At 41.8% G+C, this 25,278-nt stretch overlaps 1 protein-coding gene across 11 annotated transcripts in view; it reads left to right on the top strand.

Moving 5' to 3' along the window:
• The first annotated feature begins 3,045 nt into the window (after positions 1-3,045).
• The window catches only part of NCOA2 (nuclear receptor coactivator 2), a 128,079-nt gene continuing 105,846 nt past the window's right edge, over positions 3,046-25,278 (top strand). For 2 of the 11 annotated variants that reach the window (XM_082233732.1, XM_082233735.1), the window contains exons 1-2: positions 3,047-3,448; positions 15,618-15,697. The gene's annotated coding sequence lies outside the window, so the exon portion shown is untranslated. Of the gene's footprint in view, positions 3,449-4,964; positions 5,210-8,502; positions 8,624-15,617; positions 15,698-25,278 lie in introns of those variants that run through there. The other 9 variants (XM_082233734.1, XM_082233742.1, XM_082233736.1 and 6 more) reach the window with 7 other exon arrangements.

The raw sequence follows: 25,278 nt of genomic DNA, 5'->3' as shown, positions 1-25,278 counted from the left end.
AATCCTGTGCAAAGATGCGCTGCTCCTGCCACCACTGTTAGCAGTCATGTGACAGTGGCTTCTGGCAAGATCTCATGTGAGTTCCACGTGATTTGGCTGGAAGCCGCCACTGTGCAGCCCCAGGAACCAATGCTTGGGCATGTTTGTATGGTCTTGCAAACCAGGCCAATGACTTCCAGTCCATACTGGTGGCCCTTTTAAACCTATTCACTTGCTTGCATATTGAATACATTTTTTAAAAATTGCATGCCAGATATCTGGGGATCCCAGAAGTGAAAAGCCCTGAGCCCTACCTTTTACTTCAGAGGAGGACTAGTAAGTTCCCTAGTGAGGAGCCCCTAGCAAGTGGAGACACAGCTGCCAATGTACTTTTAGGAACCTTGAACTGTGACCCCAATTGTACATCGACAAGGGAGGTTTGTGATTTGGTGGTGAGAGCAAGCAAACTGGGAATGTCTCTGCTACAGTAATTTCAAGCATCTTGGATTTTTCAAGCTGGGCTAGAAATGAAAAATGGGTCCTCTGGCCTCACAATCATGTAAGGTGATTGAGAGGTGAGCAGACCCCACCCTAAAAATGGCCTCCTGAGGGTATGGGGACCCAGGATCCAGCCCACTGATCAGATCCACTTCCTCAAATCTGTGCTAAACCATGGTTCAATAAACATGGTTGAGTGTTATGTGTGTACTGGGCCAATGGCAGTTACAGAATTTATTCAGCCCCTCCATACATGAGAAATTTAATATAGTGACACCCTATGAATCTTAACTTTCTCTGGGAAGTTTGTTTATAGAATAAAACACATTCCAATAACTTCCGGGGGGGGGGGGGTAGCTGAGTTAGCCTGTTGCAGCAAAATTTACAGAGAGTATTGCAGCATCTAAAAGATTATCAGCTTTCTAATTGCATTAACTTTCATGGACTGCAGTCTACTTCATCAGATGCATGACATGTTAAATGGTAAACCAATGACATATGTGATGTGACAGAAATCCATTGCCCCAGTTCTATCTACAAGTAATAGCACATAAACCTCTTGATTAATTCTAATTTAGTAGTTTCATGTTGCAGCCCCCCTTTGAAGTTTTACGGTATTATAGTTCATCAAGAAAGTCAGTGCTATGACTTCTGGACTGAATCAGGACAACTGCTTTTTATTACACTGCATTTATTAATTTTCTTACCAATGCAATGATGTTTGTGTTATCTGCTACAACAGTTTTGTGAATTACTGCTTTTAATTATGTAACTATCACAATCTCTGTACTTTCGACATTTCATTTCCCTCTGACCTCACTGTTTACAAACATACCCACCCGCATGTATATAGATACCTGTAAATTAGGAGAGCACTTCATGCATCTGATGAAATCACACAATACTTTTGAAGCACATTGCTTTCCCCTAAATTATCCTGGAAACTGTAGTTTGTTAAGGCTGCTGGGAGCTGCAGTTACATGAGGGGTAAACTACAATTCCCTGGCTTCTTTGCAGGAAGTGATACACTTTAAATATATGGTGTGGAAGCTGTAATGTATTTATTAGTCTTTAAGGTGCTACAATACTGCTTTTATGTTTTAATAAGTTGCTATTGTTTATTGTTCAGTATTCTCTGTGTTAACTTATTACACGCTATAACAAAAGTGGATGAATTAATTCCAGTTAGCTGACGTTATCAGTGGTCTTCTCCTGATGTCTCTGCCAGCTGAAGTTATGTGCCAAATGGGGAGGTGATGTTTTCATCATTGACTTCCTGCCTGTGGAGCTCTTTTCAGAGAGGCGCACCTGGCATCTGCTTTGGGGTAATAAGCAAAAGCTTTCTTGTTCTTCCACACTGTTAAAGTTCTGAGTTTTAAATTATTTCATTGTCAGTTTTCCATTGTGGTTTCATTTGGTTATATTGATTTCAGAGTTGCAGAGTGGTATATAAATGTATTTAAGCAAACAAATCCCTTCTGTTCACTTTTTATAGCTGTATTGCTGCACTTACATTGTTTCTGTACTGAGTGTTAATAAACTCAGTAACCGATTTAGTTTACATGAACTGCAGAGCAATGCAAAAAGTGTTGTCTTCAAAAACAAACAAACTGTAAAGTAATACACAGGTTTAAATGATCATGCACAATACTTCTAAACAGATGATGGCCCATTATAAAAGCTGAGCAACTTGATTACCTACCACAATGTGACTGCTTTTATAGATACAAAAAAATAATACCAAGAGCAAAGAATGGCCTCCACAATCCTAGGCTCGCTAAACCTCCTGATAGTTATGTGTGTGTGTTTTACTAAGTTCAGCTGTTTATATTGCCTTTCAGCTGCAGCACATGACATATTGTTTACCAATGTACACATTCCTTTACAACCAATCAGATTGAGAGCACACCACCATATCAAGGGGGTAAACAGAAAATCTTGGGCCAAAAGTGTCAAGCAGAACTTAAAATTACAAGAGACCATATAGGGGATTTGAGCAGACAAGGACCTGCAGACTTTGCATGTCACTACATGAGCCTTGTAAACATTGTAGGAACACCCAGAACTTAAAAGAGGTGTGTAAGAGACCAGTCTAAAAAGCAAAGGCCGATGTTCAAAGGCCATCATTGTTGTCTGTACTGTACTCGAAAATGAACACAGATTTATTCTCAGACGTTTAATATATGACTTTTCAGGTTTGCATAACTGGGCATATTACTCTATGAGTTTTTACAGATTTGTACGATGCACCCCCTTGTTCTATAGCTGCCAAAGCATTCCATCGTCAGACCTACATTAATACTACTACACTACTACTACTAATATTAATAATCGCTAGCGTAGGTGGCGCACGGATGCTTCCTTTCCTTTGGACAACAAAAGAAATCAGATTCGAGCGATTCCTTCTCCCTCTCTGTTAATGGCACAATGGCAACATTTCCAAATCCTGCGCTGGGTTAGCAAGGCTGCTTCCCCCAGCCGCCACCCCACCCCCTTGCAAGCTGACGCTCGGCCGAGCTCATTTGTCTTCGGCTCCAGGGCGAGAACGCAGCCTCGCAGGCGGCGAAGGAAGTTTCCTCTCCGCTCCCGCACACCGGTAGTAAGCAGTGGCGCGGGTGCGTGCCTTGGTGTGTGTGCGCGCCCTGCCTCCCTGCCGAGCGAAAGGACTCGCCTCCGAGGCCACTTTTGCGCCTGGCGAAGGCAAGGGAGTGGCGGCGGCGGCGGCGGCCCTGCTCTCCCTCTCCGTCTCCTCGGCCCTCCCAGTCCCTCCTCTCTCTGGGTAGCTTTGCGGAGAGGAGGAGGAGGAGAGTGAGCTGTGGGAGGGTCCCCATTGAAATAAACAAGCAGCCAGTGATTAAAACGGGAACATGGCGGCCGCGGAGGACTCAGCAGCTCCAGCTTCCTCTTACAAAGCGAAGGTCAGCGCTGGCAGCAGCCTGGGCGACGGCAGCCGGAGACATTGCTGACCTCGGTAAGGGGAAGGCACCCTCGCCCCCCTCGCCGCGGGGTCCTTTTCGCGGCGGGATAGGCTGGGGAAGGGGCTGGCCGAGGGGGTCCCTCCCCGGTTGTGTGTGTGTGTGTTGTATAATAACCCTGGTTGTGTGGCGCGCTGCTGGGGATGGCTGCTTAGTGTCTGGAGCCGCTGCCTTGAGAACTCCGGGGGCGAGGGAGGGAAAAAGGGGGGGTGTCCGCGAGACTTTTCTTGCCCCCCCATCACCCCCCTCCCCGCAAAAAAAGAGGCAAGTTGTGGAGGTTTTATTCTCTCCCGAGACGAAGAGCGAGAGAGGTGTCTGGTGTTCTTTTATGAGTGGCGGCGGCGGCGGCGGGTGTGTGGCTGCACCTCCTGTTTTCTGTCGCACCCCGAAATCTGCATGGAGATGAAAGTAAAAAAAGGGGGGTAACAATACAATTGAAGTTGGGGGTTTTCACCCACACCCCCCCGACCCCCCCCCCGATTTCTTGTGAAGGAAAGGGGGCGCCTTGGCTAAATGGGTGGGAGAAGAGCAGAGCTGTCTGAAGGGGAAAGCGGGGTTCTCGCAGCGAAGTGGAAGGGGGGTGTTAATGGAGAAGGCGGACTTGCTTCCCCCTCCTCTCTCCTCGGCATGGAGGAGGGTCGTTCCTCGATAGAAAGGACTGAAGGGGTGGCAGCTGCGTGGCTGACAATGGGGGGTGGCGGGGGGGAGAGACGGGAGAGGGACCGTCTCTCCTTTTCTCCAGGCGAGAATGCTGTGCGGCTTCTTCTTCGGAGCGGGGGAGAACTGTGTGGCAAGACCCCAATCGTTTTTTCTGTGGAGAAAAACGATTGCTCCGACCGAGGGAAGAGAGTGAGTTGCGCGGAGCGCCTGCCTGACCATCGCCTCGGAAGGAATCGAGATTTGGGGTGGGTGGGTGGGTGGAGTGACGGGACGGCGGTGTCGCCTCCTCTCTCTTTCTCCCTCCTCCGCGGCCGCTAGCGACGGGCTTTTTAACTTCTCCCAACTTTTGTGTGCGCGCGCGGCCCTCGAAGTCCCCCCTTCCCGGGGGACCCGACTAGGCCCTGCCCGCCGCTGGGTGAGAGCGCAGCCTAGGGAGCCGCATTGCCGCTGCCGTGCGCCTGGCTGGGTGGGGGGAGGGGACCCTGGCGGCGGCGGCCCCAGCGGCGCCTTGGTGCTCGTGCGGGACTCGCTCGGCTGGTGCCGGCCTCTCAGGGCGGAGGCCTAGTCGCGGGCTTCTGGGTGTTGGGGTTGCTACGCGCCTCAGTCCCCGGGGACCCAGCGTCGCAGCCTGACGCCGCCGAGTGCGTGGCTATGAATGGGAGGGTGGCGGTGGTGGGGGGGGGCGGCGGCGGGCCTCTCCCCCTTCCTTTCTGCGGGGGACTCTTCTTGTTGAATGTGGGGCTGGGAGAGAGGCGCGCATTTCTGCTCCCCCTCCCGCTTTGTACATGGAGAATGGCCTTGTCCTCCTCCCTCCCCCTTCCGCCGTGTAGCTGTGCGTCTAATCCCCTCTCCACCTGCTCCCTGAGCTGCTACCCTTGTGTAAGGGGAGGCTGCGAGTGTGTATCCGACGCAGGCAGCATGCTCTTATTTCTCCCCCCACATGTCTTCTCCGCCTTCCCCGAGAATCCTGCCCCAGCTTTTTAACTGGCGACGCCAGAGATTTCATCTCTTGCACAGTGATGGCGTTTTCTTTTCTTTTCTTAGGAGCAGAAGCTCTTGTAGTCGTGGCTCCTGCCCACAACAGTACTGTTGCAAAGGTATCCAGGGATATTGGTTGTCTTGGCAACTTTGACTTTTCTTCCCCTGTCATCTGTGTTTTCTTCTGCACCATACTTGATATGTTCTGTAATCAACCTGGTGCTCATTCGGAGCTGATACTGATGTATGAAATATGCATGAAATGTGTGTGCAAGGTGGCAAGAAAAATTAAAGGAAATGTACCTGGCTTCTTTGCCTGTTAATCACATAACAGCTCCTTTCCATGAGAAATGTTTTGATAGCTAGAGTCTTGGGAAACACTGGTTTCTCAGCTGTCCACTTCAGAGATGTTCCTTTTGGACATGACCTTTTTCATACAGAATTGCTGGGTTGTGAGCTGTCCTGTGATCTTTGGATGAAGGGCAGTTTAAAAAATTAATAATAATAATAATAAGACCCTTCAGACATATCTACGCCATAGACAAACCAATTTGTTAACAGCCATTTCTCAAATTTTAACACTCAAATTACAGTTCTTTTGCAGGATTATGGGTTGTATCCAGTTATACTCAATATTTTAGTCATACCTCAGGATAAATACACTTCAGGATAAGTATTTTCGGGTTGCACTCTGCGGCGACCCAGAAGTAATGGAGCGCGGAAGCGGTGAAACTCAGCATGCACAGATGCGCTGTCGCATCTTATGTTCTGTTCAGGATGCAAATGGGGCTCCGGAACGGATCCTGTTCGCATCCCGAGGTACCACTGTAAGCCCATTGAAGTTAGTGGGCATGATTAAGTTGCATTCTTTAATTTCATTTGTTCTACTCTTAGTAGGCCTAACATTGCAATATAATTACATACTATAGATCTTATAATTTTGGTTTAGCTGCATTTAGATTTTCAAATAAAAGGAAGGATATATAGGTTAAATAAGTATGGTTTTAGACACTCATTTATAATTTCAGTAGGATAAAACTATTCATGGTCCTCTTACTGAATATTTATGTTGGACATCAGATGTAACACCTCAGATTTGGTCAGTGGTAAAATCCCATATAGCATATGAGACTATTGATAAATTAGTAGAAGAGAATAATCACTTTTATCTTATGCAATTTTTTTTAACACAGTTGCAGAATTCATAATAGAAAAAGTGAGAAAATATCACTCAATAGAGAGAAACATAATCAGGTGGCGATATTCTTGTTCAACTCGTTTTAAATGCAGTTGTATTGATTATAGTGAATATCACTATACTGAATTCAGCTTATCCCTTACCACCTGTGTCTTTGTAGATCAAGGCTGCAGTCCTAACTCTACTTACATGGGAGTCACATTGAATTCAACAGGGCTTCTTAGTACCACTGTTATACTGCAATGCTATGAACTTTTATCAGGAAGTAAATTTCACTGAAATTCGAGGGACTTCTGAGTTAACATACATGGATTGAAGTCAAAGGCAAGGATAGATTTCCCTTTGCCCAGTTGAGGAGCCTTCAACAGATTATTGACCTTGTTGGGTGGGTGATTGTGTATTAGCTACATGGCTCTATTTTTCCCCCAAAAGAGACAAGTATAAATCATCTGAATTATAATTTATAAGGAAGTTAGGTGCTGTTCATTTGGGCCTGAATTTTTGTCCCTCTGATGTTAATTTACTTAGTAATACTAAGATGGCTGTGTTATCAGAGATTGCTACATTTGTGAAGTCATTGTTCTTGTTTTAAATAAGTTTCTGCTCTAATTGAATTATCACAGACTTTTTGTTACCATAATGCCACCTTTTACCATTTTTCTTCCACTGAGCCCCTGCAAATATAACCTGCCAAAGGAAGGTACTACATACATCTCATGAAATGGATTCTGTTACTTCTGTTAGAATAATTTGTTTGTGTTTAAGGTGCCTCAAAACTCATTGTTGGGTTTACTAGCCCCTTATGTACTCTTTGCTTTCAAAGGTAGTGTTCTATATAACAAGTCAGAATGTTTCAGGCACAGATCTTAAATCACAGAATTTCAGAATCATAAATATTTTTGTAATTCTTTAAAAATTCTATTAAGTTATGTTCCCCTCTGTATACTGTATTTAAGAGATTAGATATGTGAGTGGTTATCTTTTTCTGCTTTGAATTTTCTGCTTCTATTAATATATTTTAGAACTTACTGTAATCATTACTCAATCGTTTTAAATTTTGAATAGTTAAGAGACATAAGGCTTGAAAGCATGGTGAGCTAATCATGCTTTTTGTGATGGGATAATGATAGGTGCAACATGTTTGGCTGGAAAGAATTTGTTAAAGGCAGTATCTCTGACAAGTTTACTAAATTGAATTTATACAATAAATTTAAAGTGGGTTCATCTTGAACACTGTTTAAAGGTTTGGGATTTTTTTGTTAGATTTAAACTGCCCCGGTTGGCTCTCACAGCATTTCACTTCAAAATGATAGTAAGCACACCCATCTGTAAAAAAAGAAAAGAAAAAAAAAAGTACAGGTCGCTCCATAGAAATAGCAAAGTTCTTTAGAAAGACAGCTGCTACTACAATGCCCACAGTCTTCTGCACTCTGTCCTTTTCTTGATGATGTCACTGACATGTTGGCATAAGCTGACGTTCTATGCAAAAATGAAACTCAGGCAGGGAGGCTACATAACTTAGATTTTTAAAAGCTGAGCTGTGAAGATTCTGCAAGGAAAGTTGAAAAGTTCTGAAATAATTTCTAAATAATAGTTTGTGTATTGAATAAATTGGTGTGAGATTGTGCTTGTGAATTCTATTTCATATAGTATTCAAGACAACTTAGCATAACAAAACCCTAAAATCTAATTGTGTTTGTAACAAGCTCTTTCTTTTCATTTCATTGTTTTTGCTTATTTTAAAGGAAAGCTCTAGTAATAGTAATAAACTGACTTCATGGTGTGTGTATGACCTGTAGCAAATCCAGATTTTAATCTTCAAAGACACATTTACTACTTCCCGGGTATTAAACGGGGGGAAAACAAAGAACATTTTTGTTCTGTATGTGCATGCATTGCATATGTGTGTTCATACGTTATTAAAAACTACCCTGATCTGATCCACACCATGCATTTTAATTACACATTGTTGCAATTACACAACACACTGCATAAAAGGCAGCACACTACTGCACCTTTCTTTATTCATTCCATGAAAAATGCTGTTTGATGATATTGGATAGTAGCAAGTTCTATAATGTGAGAGGGAATGTGATGGGGGTAGGCAAGGACCTCTTGTAGATATGCAGATATGTAGAAAGATGCGCATTGTCAGCTGTGGCTCTATTGTGTGCTTTCAGATGGGCATGGAGCTCTCTTTCCTCCTGGGGATTTTGATCTGACAGAGGAGTTCTTTGACTTTAAGATGCAAGGACAATGAAGCTTAAAGTAGCAAGCTAGTAAGGGTGTGTGTGCTGTGTTGATTCTTCTAAAACAACATTGCTCCTTCAGTGAGGTAATGTAAGTGAAGTTCTTAGTAGTATCGTATGCTGACTATGTGGGAAATAGGCTGATTCATATTGGCTTTGTCTTATCTGTACATTAGTTATATTATTAATTGTTTGTTAGTGGTATATACATTATGCAAACATTCCTTGAGCTTAGAGGGTCAGTCGCTTTGTGTATCAGATCACATGGTGAAACATATAATTGGGAATTTGAATAGGGAGTAAAAACAAGTGTGATACTGTCAATTTGTTTCACATTTTCAAAAACAAAATAAGATTACAGTGGTACCTCGCAAGACGAATGCCTTGCAAGACAAAAAACTCGCTAGACGAAAGGGTTTTTGGTTTTTTGAGTTGCTTCGCAAGACGATTTCCCCAATGGGCTTGGGCTTCGCAAGACGGAAACGTCTTGCAAGTTTGTTTCTTTTTTCTTAACACCGTTAATACAGTTGTGACTTGACTTCGAGGAGCAACTCATAGAATGCGGCGTGGTAGCCTTTTTTGAGGTTTTTAAAGACTTTGGTGATTTTTGAAGCTTTCCCAAAACTTTCCCGACACCGTGCTTCGCAAGACGAAAAAAATCGCAAGACGACAAAACTCGCGGAACGAATTAATTTCGTCTTGCGAGGCACCACTGTAGTATTTATTTACTGAAAATACAAATCTGCAGGCGTTGTTTAGTGCAGTGCTTGTTTTCTATTAAAAAAAATATTTGAATGTAACCTGGAAAGTTTTAGTACATAAACACTTAGGACTTAGTATGAACTTTGCTGTAGAGATGCACTTACATGCAGCATAGTTTTTGCTCTGCTCCTTTCTGGATAACTTCCTTCCCCTAAAACAGTTCTGCAAAAGCTGCTCTTGAAGGCAACAATGTAATGTTGTTACATATAATTAAATCTAGTGAGTATAAACAAAGTACTACCTGGACCCTCAGATCATCTTCGGCAGCTTTTCTGTAGATGCTGTTGCCAGATAAGGCTGAGGCAGGTGGCTTCTAAGGAGAGGGCCTTTTCCGTGGCGGTTCCTCATTGTGGAATGCCCCCACCAAAGAGGAGCTGCCCAAAGAGGTCCAATGCTACATTGTCCTTTCAGCAACATTTGAATACATTTCATTTTCAGTTGATTGCCTTTAATGGTTTAGACTGCTTTTTCATTGTGGCTTGTTTTATTCTGATTTTTTAACTCACTTTTATGTTCGTATTGCATTTTTACACCTTATGAGGGTTTTTAAAAATTGCACACTGTCTAGATAGTTTTCTGTTAATGGGTGATATAAAGAGGCTATGAACAAAATAAAAACATAGAACAAAGCCAGTGGCAAAACTCTGATTAATTTGAATGTTAGGGGTATGCTCTTTAATATGTTTCTTCAGCTGTGATCGCTATTGGTTGCTAGTCATGGTCTCCTGACTCTTAACTGGGACTTGTAGAAAAGAAGGTTGTTTTCTTTTTCAGAGGAAGACACAGAATGAACTGAGGTCTAAAACTACTGGGGGCCGGGGGGACGGACTGTTTTGTACCAAGCAGCATGAAGGAGGATGTGCACCTGTACAACAGCAATAACTGTTTCCTGTAGAGGACTGAATATACATCTTCCTCTGTGAAAACCACTGCTGATTATTTGGAGGAAGCTGTTGCTGTTGCTGTGTTGACCACATAATTTGTGAGAGGGCCACCAGATACTATTTTGATAAAGTATCCAGGCAAGAGAAAGATAGCAGTGTAATTCCATTGCTGACTGGAAGTAATAATGGGTTGAAAGAGGGCATGAGGCCAGTAAGCTAAAGGTGAATCTTGATGTGACGTGGGTCCTGTTAGCAGGTGATTCTTGTATCCAGAAGTTGAGTAGATAGTCTTTTCTCGATGGGATTTCATTTCCTCTAATGCAGTAATGGCCACACTTGGTTTTGGGACTACAGTTCCCATCATCCCTGACCACTGGTCCTGTTAGCTAGGGATGATGAGAGTTGTAGTCCCAAAATAGCTGGAGGGCCAAGTTTGGCCATCACTGCTCTAATGGAACAATGGTTTATCTGCAGAGTAATAGTTCAGTAGTGAGGAACTCGGGGTGGGGCACAATTTGGCCCTATAATCCTCTCTATCTGTCCCTTAAGACTGTCCCTGGGCCACACCCCCTTCCCGGCCATACCGCATACTCAGTGTTCAAAATTCCCAGTGTCCCAGGTACATTTTGCAGTCGTGGAGATCTCTGGATGCCAGGTTGATGACTGACCTCTCCATCTAGCTTGTGGCAGCACCACAACAAAAGATATGTAGCTTGTGCTTCTGCACTGCTGTGTGAATTAGCTGGCTCACATGACGGCAGACTTGGTGTCTGTGCTGCCACGTGAGCTGCAATCCTAGGTGCACTTACTTGAGGATAAGAAAGCGCCACTGGACACAACGGGGCTTATTTCCAAGCAAATAAATTTCACCACAAAAAAGATGCTTAGACATTCCATTGTGGTGCCCATAACCTAAGTTTAAGGTGCCATTTAGTGATTAGCTTATATTCCTGCATTACTAACACGGCTCATATTACCCTGCTCCACACCACCCTTGAATGTTTTTGTGTGGCTGGAATGTGTCCTTGAATGATGTTTCTTGTTTGCCTGGATGGAGGATAGAGAAGAGATGTTTGGAAAAACTAAGCTACTGTACATATGTAAAATTTGCATTCACTTTACTTTTGCCTTTGGCTCTGTCCACTAATGGCAATTGACTCCCAGAAGGTTGTTCAGAAGGGAATGTGGCCCTTAGGCTTGAAAAGGTTCCCCATCCTTGTAATTATTTATTTATTGCATGAGTCTTTCTGCATGGCAATAAGGGCAATGAAGAAGGCCCAATTCTTTGATTCTGTTGCATCTTCAAGTTGTCCAGTTGAACCTTTTTGTATTTTCTGAGGTCTATTTTAGACCTCTGAGGTCTATTTTAGACCTCAGAGAGCCAGTGTGGTGTAGTGGTTAAGAGGGGTAGTCTCGTAATCTGGGGAACCGGGTTCGCGTCTCCGCTCCTCCACATACAGCTGCTGGGTGACCTTGGGCCAGTCACACTTCTTGAAGTCTCTCAGCCCCACTTACCTCACAGAGTGTTTGTTGTGGGGGAGGAAGGGAAAGGAGAATGTTAGCCGCTTTGAGACTCCTTAAAGGGAGTGAAAGGCGGGATATCAAATCCAAACTCTTCTTCATCTTTCGGAAGACTGTTGCTGTTTGTTTGCAAGGCACTTTTTGAGGGCAAAGTCACTCACTTCCATAGCAGTCTTGGTCTCCTGGATCCATCTCTCTAGGCCTCAGTATCTAGGAGTGCTTTTTATCAGATTTAGTAAGACAGCTGAGGCCGTTTCGTGATAAGGATAGCCTGTTGTCCAGGTGCTGGTAACTTCCAGATTGGATTACTGCAATGTGCTCTATGTGGGACTGTCCTTGGGGTTGCCCTGGAAACTGCAGCTGGTGCAAAATGCAGAGGCTTGAGTGCTCACTGGGATGAAATAGTCACATCATATTACATTGGTGCTGAAGAATTGCACTGGTTGCCAATTAGCTATCAGGCTAGATTCAAGGTGCTGGCTTTGGTGTACAAAGCCCTATCCAGGGTGGAGTGCAACATACAATTTACAACAAAAAGTCAACTAAAAACAGCAAACTTGATATTGAAATAAAATGATAAACTGTAAATAACAATAGCAGTTTGAAAACATCTTAAACCAAATTTTACCCAGAGTAAACCTGTTATGCTTAGTTGTGTTCATTAATTTCAGTGTGTTTGCGCTGAGTAAAACTTAGTTGACTACCACTTCGGAGCAGGCTCTTCACCCTGGGACAATAAATATACCAATACAGTGGTACCTCGGGTTACAGACGCTTCAGGTTACAGACGCTTCAGGTTACAGACTCCGCTAACCCAGAAAAAGTACCTCGGGTTAAGAATTTTGCTTCAGGATGAGAGCAGAAATCGTGTAGCAGCAGCGTGGCGGCAGTGGGAGGCCCCATTAGCTAAAGTGGTACCTCAGGTTAAGAACGGACCTCCAGAACGAATTAAGTTCTTAACCCGAGGTTCCACTGACATTGCAAATGCTCAGGCAAACAGGTGAGTCTGTATTCGGCACCAAAATGATAATAGTGTCAGTGCCAAGCAAACTACTAGAACTAGAGCAAGGGCATTCCAATACCAGGGCCACCACAAATAAATCTGTTGCTTCTTTTTTTTGCATCACAATGTAATATACACCCACCACCACCAGTAGTATGCAGAGAAGAGCTGCTTCTGAAGATATTGGGGCAAGAGCAGGTTGGTTCTGGGAAAGGCATTCCTTCATAGACCATCACCTTGAATTTGGCTTAGAAGTGAACATGCAGTCAATGTAAGTCCTTTAGAATTGGTGTTTGTGATTCCATCCAGCTGAACTGGCAGCTGCATTCTGCACTAACTAAACCTCTTGGGATTGTCTTCAAATGTAACCACGCATACAGCACACACACACCACATTACTGTAGTTCTAACAGGAGGTTACCAGAGCACAAATCACTGTGGTAAGGCTGCATCCTATTAACACATAATCTTTCTTTCATATCCTAGGATTTCAAATGTTAGTCATATTCATTGTGAGGGACATGGATGCAGACATTCTACTTTGAAGCTTATGCCAAGAGTTTGCAGTCTGTGGTATTGATACCTTTTGGGTGTAAAATCCATAAGGATGTTCATGTTGCCTCCATCTACCTCTGCATCTATTCGTTCTCCTGTGTTTTTTCATAGACAGTACTGTGCTAGAGAATTATTTCCTGCTGTTCCATACTAGATATCCTTATTGAGGTAGCATATAAATGCTGTGAAATAAAATAATAATTTATTTCCTTGTTTATGCAGGATGGTGATGGTTAGTGTGGAGGGTGTAATAGTATACATGACTGGTCCTCACAGTGCCTGGTTTAAGTCTGAGTAAAAACATGAGGTTGACATTTCAGTGGTGGGTGAAAATGACATGTAGAAATCAAGCTGTGCAGGGAGACCTTTAGCCAGGGGTAGGAAAATCCCAAGGTGTTTAATAAAAGTGCTTAAAATCTTTGTAATTCTCTTCTCCAACCCATCCATGCACATGCTAGTGCTTTATAACTTGATATTGAGGTTGAAAAAGAAACATTTCATTCTTCACAGTCGTACCATGAAGAACCATCACTTGTGTGGATTTGGGAGTTTGTAGGAATATATATTCTACATATTCATGGTCCAATTTAGCAACTTGTCAAGGGTCTAAATATTTTTCTAATAGTATACTTGCATCTTACTCCTTTCAGCTTTCAGTGTAGAATGAGTTGGTGGACTGACTTGGGTGTGTGTGTGTAAAATATGTATACACTATAGCATAAATATAGTTTAAATTTGTAGAAAATTTGTAGAAAATGTATGTTTACATAAACTGAAGAAATGTAACACCCTTTCTTGGGAAGAAGGGTTGGAATTCTATGTTTAATTTGTGAAGTTATTCACAAAAAGTTAGTGTGAGAATTTGCAAGAACTTAAAAAGTGAATATGTTCAATTCTAGCTCTGAAACTTCATACTGTACTTGTGAAGTTGTAAATTGGTCCTGTAATGGTGAAGTTTGTGCCTAGGTGTTTTTTTTTTGGGGGGGGTGCTGGGATTTTGATCTATTTAGTGACTGTAAAATGATACAGTAAGACTGCTAGTTTTTTCTTTAAAGCAGAGATGGGCGGAACTTGTGACTGTCCAGATGTTGTTGGATTCTAAGCCGTGTCAACTCCATCCAGCATGACCAAATGGTCAGGGATGGTTGAAATTGTAGACCAGCAACATTGGAGGGCAGTAGCTTCCCCACCTCTGCTCTAAAGCTTACTTTAATTTACATCAGTGCAGATGTCCCAGCCCAGTGAGCTTATTTTTTTCCCTTTCCTTTCCTGCAAATTTTATTGTCAATGATAAATGTTGTCTACAAATGGTGCATCAAATTTATTAAACAGGCAACAAATGCATTGAAAGAAGGTATTCAGAAATGCACACCAAATCTGTTTCTTTCCCCGGGTACCATTTAGTCTAGGACTGGAGCCCAGTGAGCTTATGGAGGTAGAGACTGCTCAACAGTCCTTGCATCCTACTTTATTCCTACTTGTGTGAGAACTCTGTGTGCATTTGAATACTGCAGAATTCTGGAGGATGTCTCTATCTTTTTCAGAATAAATAACATTGTGTTTTGGTGAGTCACTCAGATGTTCTGAGCAGAGGCAGGCCTGCAATCCTGTGCATGCTCACTCACTTCAACAGTAGGACGTGTTTCTAAGTGCACATATCTAGGGTTTGGGTGGCATATTCAGTCATTTGCTTACTGTATTCAGTATAGCCGTGTGATAGAATGAGGGGGCAGATTGTTGAGTATCTTGAACCCTATTTTCAAGCAGCAGAATTCTGTGGTTAGATCATCTTATCTGCAAATAGAGTACATTAAACAAACATTTGGGTCTTGTTCGGATGTTGTACAGGCTTCCTTCCCCTTTTTGCACAGCCAGGATTAGTAGTTGTTAACATTTTGCTTTCACATTCTTTTAACTGCAGTTTGTGTCATCTGGTGTGATTAAAACTAACTATGGTTAATTTTCAAGGTTTGTTTTTTTTAAATAAACTGCCTTGTTGAAACCAAGAATATTTTATATTAACCACAATTCACAGTTTGGACAACATGACAAGTCATGGTTAACTGCAAGTAGAAGTGAAAGCTTCTGAACGACACCTCTGAGTGGTGCAGGACGAAGACATCAGAAGGGAAATGTACAACTTAAAGATGGCTAGACTTAGTCACATAATGCTGAAACACTTTTTAGTGTGATGCCTGGACACAGCCACATTGTTACAGTAGAATTATTTAGAAATGCTTGAGGGAATTGTAATAACTGGGAATGCCGAATACTCTAGTTATTTTGTTTTAGCATGAATGACATAATCAGTGGTAAATAGAGAATATTTACAGTTTGTTTGTTTTTGTTTTATAGCATGCTTGAGATGTATCTGAATATTGAACCTTTCAGACACATAACCTGTGCTATTGATTTGACTGCCTCATTGAGTCTTGGTAAGTTGTCTTTAAATAATGCATATTAAAATAGCTATTTTATGAATGAAAATGTAGTTTTATGTAATTGTATCCATAAACTATCCATTTTGTTCTTTGAGAAAGCTGCTGATCTTTTATTTTTTTTATTTTTTTGCTGAAATTTTGGCCTCATACATGAAAATGATTTGTTGGCTACAATGCACTAAACATTTAATCAGAGGTCAGAGCACCATAAGACAGTGAGGGAAAGATTGTATCCACTTTGATCACACCTATATCTATCTGGGGTAATGGAAATCCTCTTGTATGGTCACACACATTTAGTTGGTCCAGCTGTAACTCCTAACCATGGTTTTATGCTATGTAAATGAGCTCTGCACTTGCACGCATTCTCCTCCCTCACGCCCAGTTTCGTTTCAGACCTTAGTTTGCTGTTAGCATCCTAACTGGGCAAAGCAGAATTGTAAAACCAGTTTAAACAATGATCTAGAATTCTCATTTGTAGACAAACCATAAGGTGTTAGTAAATTGGAAAGTGAGGAAGGAAAGCTGAGTATGCAAGAAGTGAGAGCAAATAAACACAGTGCCTTGTTCATTGCATCTGAACTGGCCTAGAAATTCAGGCTTCTTAAATCAGGCAATTACCGTATTTTTCGCTCTATAGGACGCACTTTTTCCCCTTCAAAAAGGAAGGGGAAATGTGTGTGCGTCCTATGGAGCGAAGACGCCATAGCCCCGTGACCCTCTCCCGGCTGGAGAGGTGACGCGCGGCTATGGCAGGAGCCTCTACAGCCCCGCGTCACCTCTCTAGCCGGGAGAGCGCGCGCGGGGCTAAAGCAGCCCCCCGCGACCCTCTCCCGGCTGGAGAGGTGACGCGCGGCTATGGCAGGAGCCTCTACAGCCCCGCGTCACCTCTGCAGCCGGGAGAGCGCGCGTGGGGGGCTAAAGAAGCCATAGCCCCGCAACCCTCTCCCTGCTGGAGAGGTGACGCGCGGCCATGGCAGGAGCCTCTCCGCTGCGCCTTTCCGCTGCTCCCTGACCTGCTCTTTGGGGCTGGTGGTGGGCTTCCCCTGCCCCAAAGAGCAGGTCGAAAGGAACCTGAAGCCTGGAGAGTGAGAGGGGTCAGTGCACACCGACCCCTCTCGCTCTCCAGGCTTCCAAGGTAGCCGCCTGAACGCACCTTAAACGGCACCTTGTTTTAGAGCGGGAAAACAAGAGGGGGAAAGTTCTCCCCCTCTCTGTGCAGCGCCTCCTGCCGCTTCACTGAAGGGGCGCCGGGCAGAGAGGGGGAGAATTTTTTTTTCTTGTTCTCCCCCCTCTAAAACAAAGTGCGTCCTATTGTCCAGTGCGTCCTATGGTGCGAAAAATATGGTATGTGTGTGTGATATATATAATTTTGATGTCTGAGATGTTAAGGCCAGGGTTGCCAACCATTTCTTGGTCCATGGACATATTTTCACACTAGAGGAATTGTCATGGCACCACACACAAAACAATCTATTATTCTTATTGGTACAATAGAATAATTATTTCAAGCCTAATTTCATCTGGGCAGAGGGGACCCTGCAGTTACCAGGGAAGATCTCTATGGATCCCTGTGTACCTGTGGGTGTCACAATGGAAGCACCTGCATTAGAGTGTAGCTGTAGACTTGAGGACTATAGTTTACAAAATGTAGTGTGCTTCTCCACCATATCTTTCTAAACAGAGTTTGAATATGAGGGGATTATCAAAAGCAGTTTATGATCTGGCACAGGAACCTTCCTATTGAAAGGTGCTGTGAAATATCCCACAGGAAAGTTTTAAGCCCTTGTACTAGTTACCCTTTTGGAGCCTACTAATAGTTCTTTTGCAACTGTTGTGACCTTAAAATGTAAAGAAAAGCTGTAATTTAATTTTATCAATCTTTTGTACTCACTTATATACTTCAATCAATCAGACCCTTGCATTCCAAGGGGGTCTTGAACTGCCTATATCCTCATCTTAAATTTGATGAATTCGTTACCTATTTTCTGTTCCTGTGACATACTGTACCATTATAAGGTGGCTAAATTGACCTGAATCTCCCATTTCAAATTTTTGTTCATTGGAATTTCTTTTAGCCCAGTAGTTGAGCCACAACTCTCTGTTTTTCAAAGGAGAACCTCCTGATTTGATTGGCTGGAGTTGTAACAGCTGGGAGAGGCTAGCCAGGACTATAACTTTAGCAAGGGAGCTTGGAGGGCACTCAGTTTACAAGCAAGAGGGAAGCCCCAGATAACAAAGTGACAATATAATGTGAGTGAGCCAGCAGGGTGAAGCTTAGGCAGACTATACCCCTCCTAACAGATCCGAAATTCCATAGTAAAGAAGCTCAATAAATAATAATTGGTTTCAAATAGAAAGCCAACGGTGTGGGGGCTATTCAGTGTATTGTACAGAATGTTCCACAAAAAAATGGTTTACCTGCTACACAAGTCATGGGTTGTGCTTGGCATAATGAGCATCTAGCCATCAGAGAGGAAGTTGAGGTTGTTGCATGTGAAAGACATAATTTAGTTGGAATGAACAAATATCCTCCTTGTGTGGTATTCAACTAAGTTTTACCTAGAGCAGACCCATTAAGATGAATGATCATGACTAAGTTAAACCTGTTTAGTAAGTTAGTAAGAGAGAGTGATCAACCATACCAGAGACAAAGGTCGAGAAGTCTGAGGATTGAAAAGTGATATTTAGATTATTCAGTGATGAGTTATCAGTGATTTTTGTGATGACATCCTTGTAGTTCCTGCATGTGCATTTATTGGGCCCATCAGCTCTTGCCTCCCTTCTCCACCATAATGGCTGTGAGGATACAATTAGAAGCTTTTGCTTCATTTTTAACTAACCAAAAGTTAATGTAGTGTCCAAACCCAGACAAACTGTATGGTTTGTTGAAACAAGTTCAAACCATAATTTATTAAGATGTCTTAATTAAATCATAATAAAATAAACCACAGTTTAGGGTTTGGACATAATGCTAGGCTTCCAATCGTCTCACAACTGCTGGAGGATACAGGGGCAGGGGTGGTGGTAAACAAACCCAGGACTTGTTCATGTAATAGATAAATAATAGTTTGTTATGTCTAGATACAGTCTGTATCTTTTGTAGACAATTTGAGAAGTATTGCTGGCACAGACATAATCTAGCAAGGCCAGGCTAGTTGCATAGTAGACTAGTGATCTATCTTGGATTGGTTATAGAAGAGACTTGTTGTCTAGATTAAATTTGATACTTTGAATGTACTGCAGGCTGAAAAACCTGGATAGTAGGTTTAATATTTCATTGTCAAGATGCCTCTGAATGATATCCTGAGAACTGTAGCCAGTAATGGTGCATGTTAGTCCCACAGGGATGTGCAAATACTGGAGAGGAAACTTCTTAAGCACCCAGAGATTAAAACAGCCTTAGTGTGATTTGACCTGTAGATTTCAAGAAGGAGGTATAGTAGCATCTTCTGTGCAAAATCTTATGTAAGTGATGGTTCAGGCTTAAGTAACAGAATACAATATTCCTGAAGATGTAAAGCGTTCTTAGATTCTGCTCCCTACCCAATACGCCCCAAATTGTCTGTAACATGAAAGAAAATACTTCTCCCTTAATGGACCTTTTATGTTTAATCCATTGACTTGGTAGGTGAGTATAGATTTTAATAAAGTAATGTGCGTGAAATTGTGTTATTCCATAGAGATAGCAATTTGGCTTAAATATGCTGCACATTTGATATTTGGCATAAACTTCAGTTAGATATAATATCAGCATATGCTCACATAATATGTTGATGCTGAAGAAAAAGCATATACAAAAGTATTACCAAAATGTCAGAGGAGGGTAGCTGTTTTACTCATATTTTTCCTACTACAACAGATTGTTTAAGGTACCACTGAACAAAATCTCTGATCCAGAGACAGATAGTATAATGTATTCATGTTGAAATCAGTGAGACCTAGTAATGACTGATTAATTTGTCATCTTGAGTTCTGCACGATTTCATGTGACTAACTTTCTCTAGATTGTGGTTAATACTTTTATTGTGACATACATTGACAAAGCAGGTTCTAGCCCACAACAATGTATCATGTGATGTTTTATTGGTATCATTCTTGGGCATGTTTCAGCTGAGGAGCTCATTTTTGTAACATACATTTTTGATTGAACCGTAAATGGGATTGATCAGAGAGATTTATTCCTTAGCAGATGAATAAATCATTTCTTTTTTCATGGTCTCACAAGAGCTACCTGATGCCATTTACTGCAACCATTTTGTTGCATAGTGTTAAGTGCTGGCCTCCACTGGCAAAGAGAACACCGCAGGTGGTGTATGGAGGTTGCCCAAGTGGCAAGAAAGGTGCTTTCAGTAACCAATGGCAAGTCTTGAAATCAGGTGTTTTGAGGTAGACCTGCGGTGGAAGCTTTGCTTTTGTGGGATCCAAAGTCTGACAGATCCCCAAGGGGCCTGATTTGGGGGCCCTGAGCTACACCATTCTGGAACTGGCACAGTGAACTATGAGAACACTCCAGCCGTAGTCTTTTGTCCTGGCTGTCACAAGCACCAGGACTTGAGTTACAATGGTCATCTTGTTCTGAGCTGGCCATGTAAACCATGGGTAGGCAATCTAAGGCCCGTGTTATTTGTGGGGCATAGGAATTGGTTAATTCCCCCCAAAAAAACAATATAGTCTGGCCCTCCACAAAGTCTGAGGGACAGTCGACCGGCCCCCTGCTGAAAAAAATTGCTGACCCCTGATGTAAACAGAAATTAAGAATGGACAGTCATACCTTTGCTCCATATTGCACCCATCTCTTCCTTTTTTAGTGTTAAGAGGACTATATGTTCTTGGTTTTAGACACAGATACCTGGATCTTGCATAAAAGGTGTAGGTAGACTAGTTACAGCTCTTGCCCCTCTGCTTCAGATATTGAAACACCAGGAGCTATTTAACATAGGTGGAGAGAGAGAAGTGCACACCTGTGCACTGATTCGGTCCACTAACTTGGTTGCATCAAGCCTGCATATAATAAAGCAGATTGTGCGGTCCTGGAGGTTTTGTTGAATATGATTAGAAGGGACCAGTTGGTTAAAGGTATACAAGTTGGAGCTAAACAGTACAAATTGAGAGCATTTGCGGATGACTTAGTATTGACATTACAGGAGCCAGAATCTAGTACTAAAAGGGTTTTAGAACTGATTCAAGAATTTGGTCAGGTTGCAGGATTTAAACTGAATAAGTTAAAAACTAAGGTTTTAGAGAAAAATTTAACACCGATCTAGAGAGAGAGGTTTCAGAATGAGACAGGTTTGACAGTGGTTAAGAAAGTGAAATACCTGGGGATTAATATGACAGCAAAAAATGGGAATTTATTTAAAGACAACTATGAAAAATGCTGGGCCGAAGTGAAAAAAGATTTAGAAATTTGGTCAAACTTGAAGCTTTCACTGCTGGGTCGTATTGCTGCGATAAAAATGAACGTATTGCCTAGAATGCTGTTTTTGTTTCAAATATTGCAAATTGTGGACAAAATGGATTGCTTCAAGAAGTGGCAGAGAGATATTTCTAGATTTGTCTGGCAGGGCAAGAAGCCCAGAATAAAATTTAAGATATTAACTGATGCAAAGGAAAGGGGTGGATTTGCCCTGCCAGACTTTAAACTTTATTATGAATCAGCAACTTTTTGCTGGTTGAAAGAATGGCTGCTTCTTGAAAATACAGACATTTTGGATTTAGAAGGTTTTAACAACGTATTTGGATGGCATGCATATCTGTGGTATGATAAGGTCAAAGCACATAAAGCATTAAAGAATCATATTGTCAGGAAAGCATTGTTTAATGTCTGGATAAGATATAAGGATTTATTGGAAAACAAAACCCCAAGGTGGCTGTCACCGATGGAAGCAAAAGCACAGAAAAAGCTCAATATGGAGGCCAAGTGGCCAAAATATTGGGAAATTCTGGAACAAGAGGGAGATAGACTGAAATTGCAGAGTTTTGAGAAACTAAAAAACAAAGTGCAAGATTGGCTTCATTATTATCAGATAATGGAGGCATATAATTCGGACAAGAAAGTTGGTTTCCAGGTGGAAAAATCAAAATTAGAAACAGAACTGTTAGAACCCAAAACTAAGATTCTGTCAAAGATGTATAACTTGCTGTTGAAATGGAATACTCAGGACGAAACGGTGAAATCTGCTATGATTAAATGGGCACAAGATGTTGGACATAACATAATGATGGCTGACTGGGAACAGTTATGGACCACAGGTATGAAGTTTACGGCATGTAATGCCTTAAGAGAGAATATTATGAAAATGGCATACAGGTGGTACATGACCCCAGTCAAGCTTGCAAAACTCTATCATCTGCCCGATAATAAATGTTGGAAATGTAAAGAAACTGAAGGTACATTCTTTCACCTTTGGTGGACGTGCCCAAGTGTTAAGGCTTTCTGGGAGACGATATATAATGAATTGAAAAAGGTATTTAAATATACCTTCTTGAAGAAACCAGAGGCCTTTCTCCTGGGCATAGTCGGCCAATTGGTGCCAAAGAAGGACAGAACTTTTTTTATGTATGCCACAACAGCAGCAAGAATACTCATTGCAAAGTATTGGAAGACACAAGATCTACCCACCCTGGAAGAATGGCAGATGAAGGTGATGGACTACATGGAACTGGCGGAAATGACTGGCAGAATCCGTGACCAGGGAGAAGAGTCGGTGGAAGAAGATTGGAAGAAATTTAAAGACTATTTACAGAAATATTGTAAAATTAATGAATGTTAGAATGATGTTGGATAGAAATTAAGGGGTTTTCAGCTGTAATACTATAAAGGAATATGAAAAATGGATTATTAATAGGTAAAAATTTAATGTTACAATAGCTTAAGATTAAAGACTAGGATAAACAAAGAGGGTAAGGATTTGCTGAACCAACAAACTGAACTGGAATACAAAAAAGGGAGGTGTGAGGAGGTCCGGGAAATAAGCTAATGAAAAATAAGTAATGGAAAGAATGAGTTGTTTTTAACTATTTTTATTTTGTATTTTCTTACTTTTTTATTTTTATTTTGTAATACTTTGAAAATCTTAATAAATATCTTATAAAAAATATAATAAAGCAGATTGTGCTTTAATTGTTGTAACTCACCCTGGGACCTTAGGGTGAAAGCAGGGTGAGGAGGACAATCGCAGAATCGTAGATGGTCATGTATTCCATTTATGCAGAGGGTGCAAGTGAGAGGAGGGGGAAGTTCTCTTGTGAGTGTAGAATAGCCGCATTGGGTGCCAACCCTATGCTTCAGCTGCATGGATGACACATGTTATAATTTAATATATCTTGTTGAATGAAATAAAATGGTTTCAAAATCAGACCTTCATGGCAGATAATTTGCATGTTAAGTATTCTTTATGGAAGTGTGTGGTTTGTCTAGAAATGGATTCAAAGAATAGGAATGTTAGAAAAAATAGTGTTGCTTATTCTAAATCTGGATTTTCAGTTTAAAATAATAGTTGTGTAATAGAAAAGTGTTTTTCTAAATTAAATCTTAAGTTCAGGTAGAGAAGGTGTGTTGCAGATTTGCAGATGAGAGAAATGTCACTTTAATTTGTGAAGAACGTGTAAGATTTTAATTTTGTGGCCACAAACAGGACAACTGAACTCTTACCTCTTCAGAGATGACTTGGTGCATATTTGAAGCCAGATCCTTCCCCAACCCCCCAAGTATTTGCTATAAGCCTTACTGAGGATGGTAAAAGATCTACCCAAGTGAGTGCTTGACAGTAAATAGTGCTAATTAAATACAGGGCCTGACAATGACACTGATTCTTGGATGAAGGCCAGTAGATTTGTCTTGGTTTTCAGAAAATTTAATTTTCTAGCTCTGTTTATCTACCAGCTTGTTAAAAGATCTAAGGACACTTCAGTGTGATGATGCAGCTGACTTTGCTGTTTTAAGCTTCTGCTGGAAACAGCTTTTGCATTGTTATTTTCTCAATTTCTGATGCTCAGACTGTGAGTGCTTATGTAACTGGAATGGCACTACCCCCCCCCCACAAAAGGCACCTCCTTACAGACTTGGGCATGTAAAGTTTGTGTAAGTACAGTAAATGGGGGGGGGGGGCTTCTAGGAATGATGAGTATGCTCAGTAGCTATGCAGTGCTGACTGACAGTTGGGTTGGCAGATAAAAAAAGGGGAGGTGGAATGGAATCGAGTGTACTTCATCTGGCAACATGTTGTTATAGGTCCCATTTGTTTTTTATTCTAGTAGTAAAAATATATGCAAATACTTAACTCACTTGGTGTTGTGTTAAAATGATTGTTGTAGTTCAGATTTGTAAGTATTTGATGATTCGTAAGTATTGATGCTCTGGTTTGTGCCCAGTATTTTTCTCAGTTGCAGCCAGAAGGTTACGGCTAGCAAGCAAGTGAAATGGTATGTTCAAACAAGAATGTCTCTTGCAGTTTCTTTGTATAGCTTAAAATATGCATTTTGACCTTTTTATTTCTATCACCGAGGCTTGGTATGTACCCCTGCTGTTTCTGCAAGGCTGGAATCCCAAGATTTGGTGGCAGTGTCCAGAACTTCAGTTTTGAGCTGCTGATAATAGTTACTTCCACACTAGCAATGGGTGAAAGGTAGCAGCCATGCCACAGAGGCATACAAAGCAGTTATTGCTATGATTTTTCACATGTAGTTGCATCAAAACTTGGCTGTTCTTCTTGTACTGATAGTGGCATGAGCTTCAGCTTCTTTGCTTTCAGAAAATATTAGAAAGTTATTATTACAGCATAGTAGATCTCTTGAAATAATTGATAAAAATGTTAGACCCACTAAAGGATTGCTAATGGGGGATTCATGGAGATCAGTTCCATAGCAAAGCTGAGAAGGGATGTCAAAGCCCTACATGCAGCTGTAGCATCTTCTTCCTCTGGCAGTGAAGTTCAGTTATTTAGAAGTGTAATTTTTAATCAGCACACCACACAGTGTGTGCATGTTCATGGAGGGGGGAATAAGGGTCCTGTTGCTGCTGCAGTTTTGTGAACACTACTTCTGCCAACAGTGTGACGTTGTTGCTCCTCAAGTACGCTTGCTTAGAAGGAAGTGCACACAAATGTCACCTTAATCCCCAAAGAGCTTCACTTGCTATGTCCCTGTGGAATGAATGAAATGCTTTCAGATTCAGGCAATGTGCTACTCTTCCTTTTCAAGTAAATTTATGTAACAGGCACAGCAGTACACTATTTGAATCCCAAAGAGTCATGCCACATTGTAGCAGAGGACCAGCAAAGCAAAAACTTCTGTATTGCTTCTCCTTTCTTTCAAGTAAATTGCAAGCTTATTTTATGAAGGGTGACAGATTTGGGGCTAGGAATAACTTCGACTATGCCTGTCCCAAATAATTCCCCACCCAAATTTCCAGTTGGGCTACATAAGGCAAATAAGCACTTTGCTACCATTTGTGGTTAGTGGTTGGTGGGTGTTTGCATCTGTGAGACACAAGCTACCAGTATCATTGTAGCTTCAACACTAATTCGCATGTTGAAAAGATGCCCCCCGCCCCCCAAAAACAAGTCTTGTTG

Source organism: Podarcis vaucheri (assembly GCF_965113315.1).
Source record: "Podarcis vaucheri genome assembly, chromosome: 8".
NCBI lineage: Eukaryota > Metazoa > Chordata > Lepidosauria > Squamata > Lacertidae > Podarcis > Podarcis vaucheri.
The sequence above is the reverse complement of the archived record's forward strand: the minus strand, read 5'-3'. Positions and strand labels throughout refer to the sequence as shown.